Source organism: Pleurodeles waltl, chromosome 6, assembly GCF_031143425.1.
Source record: "Pleurodeles waltl isolate 20211129_DDA chromosome 6, aPleWal1.hap1.20221129, whole genome shotgun sequence".
Classification (NCBI taxonomy): domain Eukaryota; kingdom Metazoa; phylum Chordata; class Amphibia; order Caudata; family Salamandridae; genus Pleurodeles; species Pleurodeles waltl.
The window spans coordinates 1,003,981,042-1,003,992,805 of record NC_090445.1 but is presented as its reverse complement, the minus strand read 5'-3'; positions in this window follow the sequence as shown (position 1 = coordinate 1,003,992,805).

The following is an 11,764-nucleotide window of genomic DNA, read 5'->3' as shown; positions in this document are numbered from 1 at the left end:
CCTTATTCTGCCTTGCCCGATTCATACTATTCCTCCTTATGAGGGAAGTGTCCCTTATTGCCCTTCTTCTGAACTTTGCTGTGTTTCCTGGCTGATGGCGAATCAACTGATGTCCTGAGGACGAAGACTGACTGTGTATGCTGACCCATTACGGAGGGTAACTATATGAGGATGAAATTGTAATTGTCTGTTTGCCTTTTCTTTCTAGGTACCAACTGCTTCCTTTTGATAGAGACCATAGTTAGATGTTTTCTAAATTGGTGTTGCTAAATTGTTTTGCATGAAGCCCAACATGCTAATGCTAATTCGAGTTTAGTTAAGGAATTCACTACGGACGCAAATAGACAAATGACTGAATCTATGGTTTGTTGAATAATGCGCTAATGATACTCTGCTAAGATTAACCCATGTTGACGTCGTGCTTTGTTCTAATGTTTATGATTTTTGCTTTGATGAAATCTTATTCGAGTTGCCATATCATAACAATGTTGATGTGTTTTATGGTTTTGAGACTAATAAACTTGCTAGTAAAGTGTAATCAATAGGGAATAAATATCATAAATCTTACAAAATATTGTGTGGTTTTTCATGACTGAGAGGTCTTGGTGTGATTTGATTCTTACTTATGCCATTATCCAAATTGAATCGATTTGTTATAGTGAATATTGATTATGTTATTGATCTATTGATTGCTATGTTGATTAATTGTCTCATCCTGAAGTGTCTCCAGTCAGGGTCAAAAGATTCATTGGCATAAAAACAAGTCCCAGACTAATTAAAGTATCTAAGACCGGACGCGTTACCAGTTCTGGTAGCAGAGGACGGTTAGGCCCTTTGGGGCCCTAGGACGAGGGACCATTTTTTTAGAATTGTTTTTTGAGATAATGCAAATTGGAGGTATGATGTGCCCCTAAGTCCCAAATAACTTTCCTGGAATCTCGGAGCTTGCCGAAGTGAGTTGGGTATGTTCTAGGCATTCTAGTGATAGGTATGCGTGACGTAGAATTTGCGCTTGCTCAGCTTATGCATATCGCAGGTGAATTGTGAGGTTTGTGAGAATTTAGGCCAGGTAATGTTTTAGTAGGAGTGGGCGTACTCCGCAGTATGAGAGTAGGGAAGTCGGCGAACTTCATGTTCGTGGCGCTTGGAGCTCAAAAATAAATTTGTCCACGTGGTTGTTGGTGATGTACGGACCCAGCGTGTATGAGACACTTGCTTTATGTTGTAATTTGCGCAGTTTAATAGGTCAATCGGGCGTGGTTGACGAGTCGAGTTTGAGTCAAAGTGTGCGAGTGAAACCTTCGATGGAGATTTGGTAAGTTCTAAAGTGCACTAGAACGAACCATTGACAAGTCGAGAGTAGAATTTGCGGGTTGAATTTTGCTTGCGAGTGCGGGATCTGAGAAGGAGAGAGCAGCGGTCGAGGCTTCAAGTGAAATCTCTGTAAAGTTCTGAAGCGATTGTGTTACCTTTCCTGTAGTAAACCGGCAAATTTGGGTTTTGTTGTTAAAGTGCTCGCAATATATTGCATTAGTTTTTGTGTGGATAGAGAGTGAGGAAGACAAGCCGCAAGACTTTGTCAGCCGCAGTGTGTGAGTGTGACGTCACTGGAGCCACGCTGGGATAGGTTAGTTGCCGAGAGGGGTCGCGCACGAATTGGCAGCCGTCCGTGAGAGGCAATTGGTTGAGAAGGTAGGCGAAGAGTGTTCTGGGAATTAAAGTCACTTCCTGATTCAATTATAAATTAAATAACAGACGCAAAAATGAAGTTTTTCAAGGCTTTAAAGAGTGCTTTGAGGGGAGATACCTATATTACAGCAAGTGTGGGGAGCCCACACCGCCAGAGGATACTCCGGCTTCTGCCGTAATGGAAGAGAAGGGAGTCGCGCCATGTCTTTGGCTAAAGCGTTGGTGCAATTAACAGTGAAAGATGGGTGTTTGGCGTTTCCAGAGAATGGAACCTTTAATATGGGGGTCCTAGAAAATTTGCGAAAAGCGCTAAATGAGCCGAAACCGTCTCTGAGATCAGCCCAGTTTGAGGCGTTAGCGATTTGGGAATTAATGGCCATACGACAGAGGCAACAGAAATTGTCTCCAGAGGAGAATGAGAAAAGCAGAAAAGACTCTAGCAGAAGCCAGATGGGATAGTGAGACGAGGATGTGAAGAAGGGAAATAATAGACGGAGTTAGGATGTTTACGGCAATAACTCAAGAAGCTGAAACACAGGGAAGAAAGGCCACTTGTAAAACAGACAAGGGCTCTAGCAAGCAGAAGGAGACTCAGAAGTCTTGGGCAGATGCAGGTGATTCGGATGATGATGAGTTTCTCAATCAGTTGTTACATGATCGACCGCCACCATATGCCATGAATGACAATAGACCGAGTACTAGTGCAGATCCTGTAAATCTGACACAAAATCAAGGAGCCACAAGCGCAGCACAGGCAAATAAAGTTATCACATCAGCTCCGATACAGAATAGTGCTATTGTATCCACCGCACCAGACTCACAGATACAGTGGCAGCCACCACCAGTTCAGAGGCTCTACCCTGATGTCCCAGTATTAGAGATGACTACGAGTTTGATGGTGCCGCCTGATCCAGTATACACAAAGACCAAAGTTAGTGCAGATTGAGCCAACTCTACAATTGCTGCCCCAGCCGCAGCAACAGGTGGTCCCGAATTACACTTCAGTCGCAGGACCGCAGTTAGTTACAGCACCTATGATGAATCAAGCTATGGGAGTTAATGCTCCACCGGGATTGGGAAACGGACAGGCACCAGCCGCTTTATCATTGCCGATTACCGTTGGTCCGCCAGTACCGCTATATGCACAGGCAAAGCCTAGTGTATGTGACCAAGGGATAATGACTCAAGAGGTGATAAGAGGAGGGTTCACAGGAAGCTCCCAGGAAATGACACAGAGAGAACAGACAGCAGAGAAGTCTAGATCTTTGCTGGACTTCAGTCCGATTGGGGTTCCTTTAGAGACCATGAGACAAGCCGGTTTGGGTCTACTGACACCACAGGTATTGGGTGCAAATACGTCACAGACACCAATGATGCAGGCTGGAAATATCTCGTTGCAAGGCTTAATGGTGCAACAGTTGACTGAGTGGTTAGACAAGCTAAATACTCCTGCGACTACTCCTGCGACAGCAGGGTGGTCAGAGAGAGAGGAATGCCTGAATTTTGTGAGGTTGGGTGTGGAAGCAGCGGAGCAAGTTGAAGGGACTATGGGAGTGAACAGATTAGAATCACACACTGAGGCAGAACTGAGGTACCTGTGCCTGAAAATAACCAAAGAAGTGAGTAAGGTGTACCAGAGGTTAGCGAACGTGGCAGATAAATACGGTATAGTCTTAGACAATACTAAGCATCTGAAAAAGAGTTATAGATTAGACTTCGAACCTAAAGATTTTGATCACATGAGATCCACTGGAGTGAAGGCACACCTCAAGGAGATACTACAGAGTGCACAGATTTGGGGGCTTTAGAGAAGTGGGAAGGCAGATGGGCAAAGAAGAGAGATAAGAGAAAAAGTGACTGCCTGGAACCGCAGCAGACGATGGCTGCGCCAGACACAGGAATAATAAAGATGTTACCAATTAGAGAAACACCTGGAGGGGTCCTAGTCCATGTACCATGGTCTAGAGGTGACATTTTGTCATTCTGTAAGAGTCACCAGATCCTCGGGGTCTGCGCACGTTCCCAACACATCCACCACTGAACAGCACAAAGACTCTGATAGATAAATAACAGAGGCTAAGAGAGTTCAAGAGGGGAAGAGGGGATTAGGAAGGGAAATAGCTGGGAAGGAGACCTGTAGTAAGAAAAAGGTTAGAACACACAATATGAAAATTATATCTCCTGAAATCAATACTAGACTATAATTCTAAGCATAGTAATTCTGAAAACATGAACAATCTAAGAATTAAGTTTAAAATGACTAAGTTTCAAGATGGCCGGATACCTGTAAGGGAATCAAGATGGATTAAATGAAAACTTTCTTATTCAAGTACTTTCCTTTACATGAGAATCAGAAAAACATTCTGACTAAATTTTAAACCAGTCATATAAATCCTTTTTTGAGAATGCATACTAGGACCATACAATATTCCATCTAGAAACTCTGATCTTCTGTGTACTCTTAAAATGTTTCAACACAAATTGAGCATATTGAGCATATTGTAGATTTATATATATATATATATATATATATATATATATATATATATAGTAAACACCATAAAAGGATTGTGCACCATGAATAACACAATCTGGATTCAGGAAAAGCAAATCACATAACTTATCAACTCGAATATTACATGATAAATATCTTAGAATAGTGACATACAACAAACAACATGAATTAAACTCGAGAAGAGAATCGTGCGTCTTGCAGATTCAAGTGTCACCATGTAAAAAGCCAAGAAATGGTAGTAGGCAATGAATATCAAAGTCAAATCATCATTAAACGAATCGCGTGTCTTGCCAGTTCGTAAACCACGATGTAAATGCCAAGAAATAACAGCTAACAATGAATAACAAGATCAATGTACAATGAAACGAATCGCGGGTCTTTTGCCGATTCTTAAGCCACCATGGAAATGTCAAGAAATGGTAGCACGCAATGAACAACAAAGTTAAAACACCATAAAACAAATCGCGCGTCTTGCCGATTCTTAAGCCACCATGTAAATGTCAAGAAATGGTAGCGCGTAATGAACAGCAATGTTAAAACACCATAAAACGAATCACGCGTCTTGCCGATTCTTAAGCCACCATGCAAATGTCACAAACACTCAAGCGCATATTTCACATGCGCAAAGTACTCTGTCAAATCATAAAACAATTAGGCCCAAGAACATGATAGTTCTCGAGAACGGCGTCTGGAGGCCAGCCCAACCATCTTACCACCCAGAACAAGGATCTCCAAATGAAGAATGAAAGTCAGATGTCTGGAAGATCAAATAGGCCACCGGGACAGGAGCTCAGGAAGTAGCTGCTGCTCTGCACCGGGACCTCTGAATAGTGAGCACTTGGAGCTGGGCTGGCTCCTTTTTATAGACTCTTGACCCAGCCCACAACCACACCCAGGCATGTTGCAAGGAAAGTCTCTAGAAGGCCCTGGAAAGGGACCACACCCTAACACTCTCTGAAAGCCTGCAGCAATACATTGCAAATGAACAGCATTTGTAAGCACATTAAAAATAAGTCTTCAGGATTGAACTCTGCAATGCAAAAGGTTAAACAACAACATATCAGCACAATGCATAAATTAAGTTGTTTTGAGAGTGCTGGGTTTTTGCATTCTAGTTGCCAATAGAGCGCGCACTGCCTTGGTGTTGACAGTACTCCCCTCTCCCAGATGCACTCTAGGGCCTGGTTTGCCTGGATTAAGACGATGAAAGTGTCTCACAAGTACTGGAGCATGAGTATCAGATGCAGAAACCCATGAGTTACTTTCAGGACCATAACCTTTCCATGAGATTAAGTACCATAGATTACACCCTCGTAGTTTAGAATCCAATACTTTCTTAACTTCATATTCTTCTTCTCCCTGTACTAGAACAGGAGCTGGATGAGGGTGGACCTTTTGGACTGCCCTTTTCAATAGGGAAGTGTGGAACACTGGATGAATCCGTAAGGATCTGGGCAATTGTAGTTTATAGGTTACCGGATTGATTTGCTGAAGGACTGTGTAAGGACCTATAAATGTGGGATTAAACATGTGCTTCTTCTTGAAGTCTGTATGTTTTGTGGAAAGCCACACTTTGTCACCTGGTTGATATTGCGGTCCCTCACAATGTTTCTTGTCATAATGCCTTTTGTATTTTTGTTTGGCTTTTTCTAAATGCTGTTGAATCAGATTCTGGATTTGATGCAAATGCTGAATGGTTTCTGACACAGCTGGAGTAAGAGAACTTTCTTGAGGAATTGTGATGGGCAGGGTGTCAGGATGATAGTCAAATAAACCAAAAAAGGGTGTAACGCCAATAGAAGTGTGGAATGAGTTATTGTAAGCTAACTCAGCTAACCAGAGCATAGATGTCCAAGAATGAAGTGCCTTTTCAGCGTAGGCACGTAGGTATTGTTTCAAAGTCTGATTTAGTCTCTCCATTTGACCATCTGTTTGAGGGTGGTGACTAGTAGATAGCGTAGATGTCACTTGGAGTGTTTTACACCATGTCTTCCAGAAATTGGAGGCAAATTGCGACCCCGATCAGAGAGGACAACTTTTGGCAGTCCATGATAACGAACCACTCTGTTCAGTAAATTAGTTGCCAGTTCACTAGAAGTGTGCAATTTTTTACAGGCAATGAAATGTCCATATTTCGTGAGACTATCTACTATCCTCAGAATTACTGAATGCTCTTGGACCACTGGCAGACCGGTAATAAAGTCTAAAGAAATGTGCTCCCATGGACGACTTGGGGTTGGAAGTGGATGTAACAACCCTTTTGGCTTTGAATGACTTGTTTTAATGCGAGCACAAACTTCGCAGTTGTTTACCATTGCTTTTACATCTTTTGTTAGGGTATGCCACCAAAAATAGCGCTGGATCAGTTCAAGAGTTTTAGGAGTACCTGGGTGACCTGCCGTCGGTATAACATGCAACCAATGAAACACTATCTTGCAGAGTTTGGTAGTGGGTACGAACAAACAAGCGTCATGGAAGGGAGGTACTTGCTTGATTGACCTTTTGGGATTTGCTTGGGCCCATGTTTGCCATTTTTCAACAGTGAAAGAGTTGCGAAGGTCTTCAAAGAAATCTTCCGTTTTTCTGATACACAGAACCTTGTCAGGAGCAATGATAGCTCTGGAGGTTTGAAATGCAGGCAACGTGGTAGACTCTTAACGGGACAAGGCGTCAGCTTTGCGATTATCTTTACCAGGCCGGAAGGTTACTACAAAATCAAATTCGGCAAAAACTTCATCCAGCATAATTGCCGAGGGGTCAAAAGTCTGGCGGAACTCATGAATTGAAGATTACGATGATCAGTATATACTGTGACAGTGTATTTGGCACCCAACAAATGATGTCTCCATTCTTTAAAGGCGTCACAAATCGCCAGAAGCTCTTTTTCAGCAATGACATAGTTCTATTCGGCTTCGTTCAACTTCCGAGACATATAAGCTACAGGATGAAGTTGACCAGTGTCTTTATTTCGTTGTGATAAAACGGCTCCTATTGCTACATCTGAAGCATCAGCTTCCACTATGAAAGGTCGATTCGCATCAGGATGAGTCAAGACTGGGGCAGTGGAGAAAGCTTTCTTCAAAGTTGAAGAGGCTTGATCAGTTCCTGGGGACCATACAAACTTTTCTTTTCTGCCATCACCATACCTTGAGGGGTAAGAATAACCCCTAAAAACTCAACTGTGGTAACAAGAAACTCACACTTGGTTAGTTTGCAATATAAATGGTGCTTTCGAAGGGCTGCAAGAATTTTCTTGACATGTTGGACATGTTCGTTTTCATTGTCAGAGTAGATCAAAATGTCATCGATGTTGACTATGGCAAATATGTCGAGGTACTCTCTAAGAACATCATTCAAGAAAAATTGAAATGCTGCTGGAGCATTTCACAGACCAAAAGGCATGACGGTGTATTCAAAAAGGCCATATCTTGTCTTGAATGTTGTTTTCCATTTGTCACCCTCTCTCATTCTGACCAAATGATAAGCACCTCGAAGGTCAAGCTTCGTGTAGATTTTTGCTCTCTTTACTTGTTCCAATAATACCGGAATTAGGGGTAAATGATATTTATTCTTGATGGTGACTTTGTTCAAACCCCTATAGTCGATGCAAGTTCGAAGTTCTCCATTAGCTTTTGGAACAAAAAACAAAGGCGAAGCTGCATGAGACTTAGAGGGGCGAATGAAGCCATTCTCCAAAAATTGATCTAGGTATTTTCGTAAATGTTGAATTTCATGGTCTGACAGGGCATATACACGACAGTTTGGAAGTATGGCACCTGGGGCTAGATCAATTTGACAGTCATAAGATCTATGAGGAGGTAGAGTCTCTGCTCAATTCTCATCAAATACATCTTTGTAAGATGAATACTGTTTGGGCAGCTGAATTTCTTTCTCCACAGCAGTAGCTATGTAAGGGTTACAAACTTTTGGTACTTGAATCTTTTGGAGACATTGTTCGTTACATAGCGCAGATGAGAACACGATTTTTCGTTCTGCCCAATTGATCTCTGGATTGTGATGAGTTAACCATGGCAAGCCGAGGATAATCCCATATTGGGGAGCACGGATCACGTCAAAAATTATTTTCTCTTTATCTTTCTTTCTTTGATTCTTATCTTCACAAATCATCGACAAGGGGATAGTCTGAAGAGTTACTGGACCTCCAGTCAAGAGTTTTCCATCGACTGCCTGGATGATTTCTGGGGTCTTCTTTTCAATACATGGGATCCCCCATGCACGAACCAACTGGACATCAACAAAGTTCCCAGTAGCCCCAGAATCGACTAGAGCTTTTTTTAAATAGATCTTTTTCTTGACTTGAACTCTTATTTCCAGTTTAAGATGTCTAGATTGTGAAGGGTCCACGGTGACACCCAAGAGCAACCCTTCTCTTCATCTTAGGTGTTTTAGTTTTCCAACCCGACTGGTGCATTGGCTGCTACCTTCTGAACTGGACCTTGCTTGTTCTTTGGTTTGAGTGGACAATCTTTGGCAAAAGGACCCTTCCACCCACAATAAAGACATTGTCTATTTTTCTGCGCAGGTCCTTTTCATTTTTGGTCAAAGGTGTTCTGATGGTTCCAATTTCCATCGGTTCCGGCGTTCTCTCTTTCGGAGTTCTTGAGTCTCTGTTATCATGAACACGCAATGAATATTTTTCATTCTTGTTGCGCGTTCCTTTACATTCTGCTAAACGATGATCCAGCCTCAAGACAAGGTTTATTAATTCTTGACAGTCTGTAGGTTGTGGGTCGATTTGCGCTAAGATATCTTTTAGTTCCTCTTTGAGTCCCTTGTAAAACAAGACCGCTTGTTTTTCTTCAGGCCAGGATGTCTCGGCAACCAGCCGGTTAAAGTTGGCTAAATACGACACTAGGTCTTGATTCCCTTGGCGTAAATCTAATAATTCACGATCTGCTGACTGTGCTACAGTTCTACGATCAAAAACTCTCTCAAACTCACAAACGAAATTTCTCCAGTTGTACAACAAGGGACTATTTTTACGCACAAGAGGAATTGCCCAAGTAGCTGCATCCCCAGCCAAATATGATAAAAAGAAAGCTACTTTGGACTGGGCATCGGGGAAAGTATGTGGTCTGCAGGTGAAGTGTAGTCCCACTTGAACCAGGAAAGATTGCACTTTCAAAGGGTCACCTGAGAAATGTTCTGGGGGAGCTAAAGGAATTGCGGAAGGAACATTTAGGGAACTGTTTGTCGGATTACTTCCAGAAGCCTGAGAAGAAGTACCTGGCCAGGAAGCACCTGTGGGACTTTGTTCCTTCTTCTCTACCTTATCTTGCAACTGACTCACTCTCTCAGCTAAGCTAGTTGTCAATTCTTTGGATGATACCACCTCTGCCTGGAGCTGGGTGATAGCCTTGACTAACTTGTCCAGCGTGGCCATGCTGAGAACATACACAAACCAGGAGGATAATAATTCGTGGGCTCACTATTCTGTCAGAGTCACCAGATCCTCGGGGTCAGCGCACGTTCCCAACACGTCCACCACTGAACAGCTCCAAGACTCTGATAGATAAATCACAGAGGCTAAGAGAGTTCAATAGGGGAAGAGGGGATTAGGAAGGGAAACAGCAGGGAAGGAGACCTGTAGTAAGAAAAAGATTAGAACACACAATATGAAAATTATATCTCCTGAAATCAATACTAGACTATGATTCTAAGCATAGTCATTCTGAAAACATGAACAATCTAAGAATTAAGTTTAAAATGACTAAGTTTCAAGATGGCCGGATACCTGTAAGGGAATCAAGATGGATTAAATGAAAACTTTCTTATTCAAGTACTTTCCTTTACATGAGAATCAGAAAAACATTCTGACTAAATTTTAAACCAGTCATATAAATCCTTTTTTGAGAATGCATACTAGGACCATACAATATTGCATCTAGAAACTCTGATCTTCTGTGTACTCTTAAAATGTTTCAACACAAATTGTGCATATTGTATATTTATATATATATAGTAAATACCATAAAAGGATTGTGCACCATGAATAACACAATATGGATTCAGGAAAAACAAATCACATAACTTGTCAACTCGAATATTACATGATAAATATCTTAGAATAGTGACATACAATAAACAACATGAATTAAACTCGAGGAGAGAATCGTGCGTCTTGCCGATTCGAGTGTCACCATGTAAAAAGCCAAGAAATGGTAGTACGCAATGAATATCAAAGTCAAATCATCATTAAACGAATTGCGCGTCTTGCCGATTCGTAAACCACGATGTAAATGCCAAGAAATAACAGCTCACAATGAATAACAAGATCAAAGTACAATGAAACGAATCGCGCGTCTTTTGCCGATTCTTAAGCCACCATGTAAATGTCAAGAAATGGTAGCGCGCAATGAACAACAAAGTTAAAACACCATAAAACGAATCGCGCGTCTTGCCGATTCTTAAGCCACCATGTAAATGTCAAGAAATGGTAACCCGCAATGAACAACAAAGTTAAAACACCATAAAACGAATCACGCCTCTTGCCGATTCTTAAGCCACCATGCAAATGTCACAAACACTCAAGTGCATATTTCCCACGCGCAAAGTACTCTGTCAAATCATAAAACAATTAGGCCCAAGAACATGAGAGTTCTCAGTAACGGCGTCGGGAGGCCAGCCCAACCATCGTCTTACCGCCCAGAACAAGGATCTCCAAATGAAGAAAGAAAGTCAGATGTCTGGAAGATCAAATAGGCCACCGGGAGAGGAGCTCAGGAAGTAGCTGCTGCTCTGCACTGGAACCTCTGAATAGTGAGTACTTGGAGCTGGGCTGGCTCCTTTTTATAGAGTCTTGGCCAAGCCCACAACCACACCCAGGCATGTTGAAGGGAAAGTCTCTAGAAGGCCCTGGAAAGGGACCACACCCTAACACACTCTGAAAGCCTGCAGCAATACATTGCAAATGAACAGCATTTGTAAGCACATTAAAAATAAGTCTTCAGGATTGAACTCTGCAATGCAAAAGGTTAAACAACAACATATCAGCACAATGCATAAATTAAGTTGTTTTGAGAGTGCTGGGTTTTTGCATTCTAGTTGCCAATAGAGCGCGCACTGCCTTGGTGTTGACACATTCACAAATGATTATCCCAGGTTAAGGGAAAAGCCAATAGAGTGGTATCAGCAAACAGATAGGTTTGTGAAGCTTGCAAAGTGTCTCTGGGAAGACTTGAATACATTGTTTGAGATTATAGTCCCAGCCAACTTGTGGCTTGAGTGTAAGAGGAGTGTGGATTGGCCGACAGTGGAACCGGCAAGGGACAGGACTACAGGAGCACCGTCTCCTGAGGTGATGAAATACTACTATAAGGTGATTGAGTTTCTGAAGCAGAAGGAGTCGCCGCAGAATATTGATTGGCAGAAAATTGATCGAACGGCACAAGAAGGCAAAGAGTTGATACATGCTACTATGAGAGGTTGTTAAAGGCATTCAAACACTATAGTGGTACGGATGTCATAGAACCAAAGGACATGAACCACCTTGTGTTCAGGTTCGTTGAAGGATTGAGACCAGAGATTAGCCAGATGATT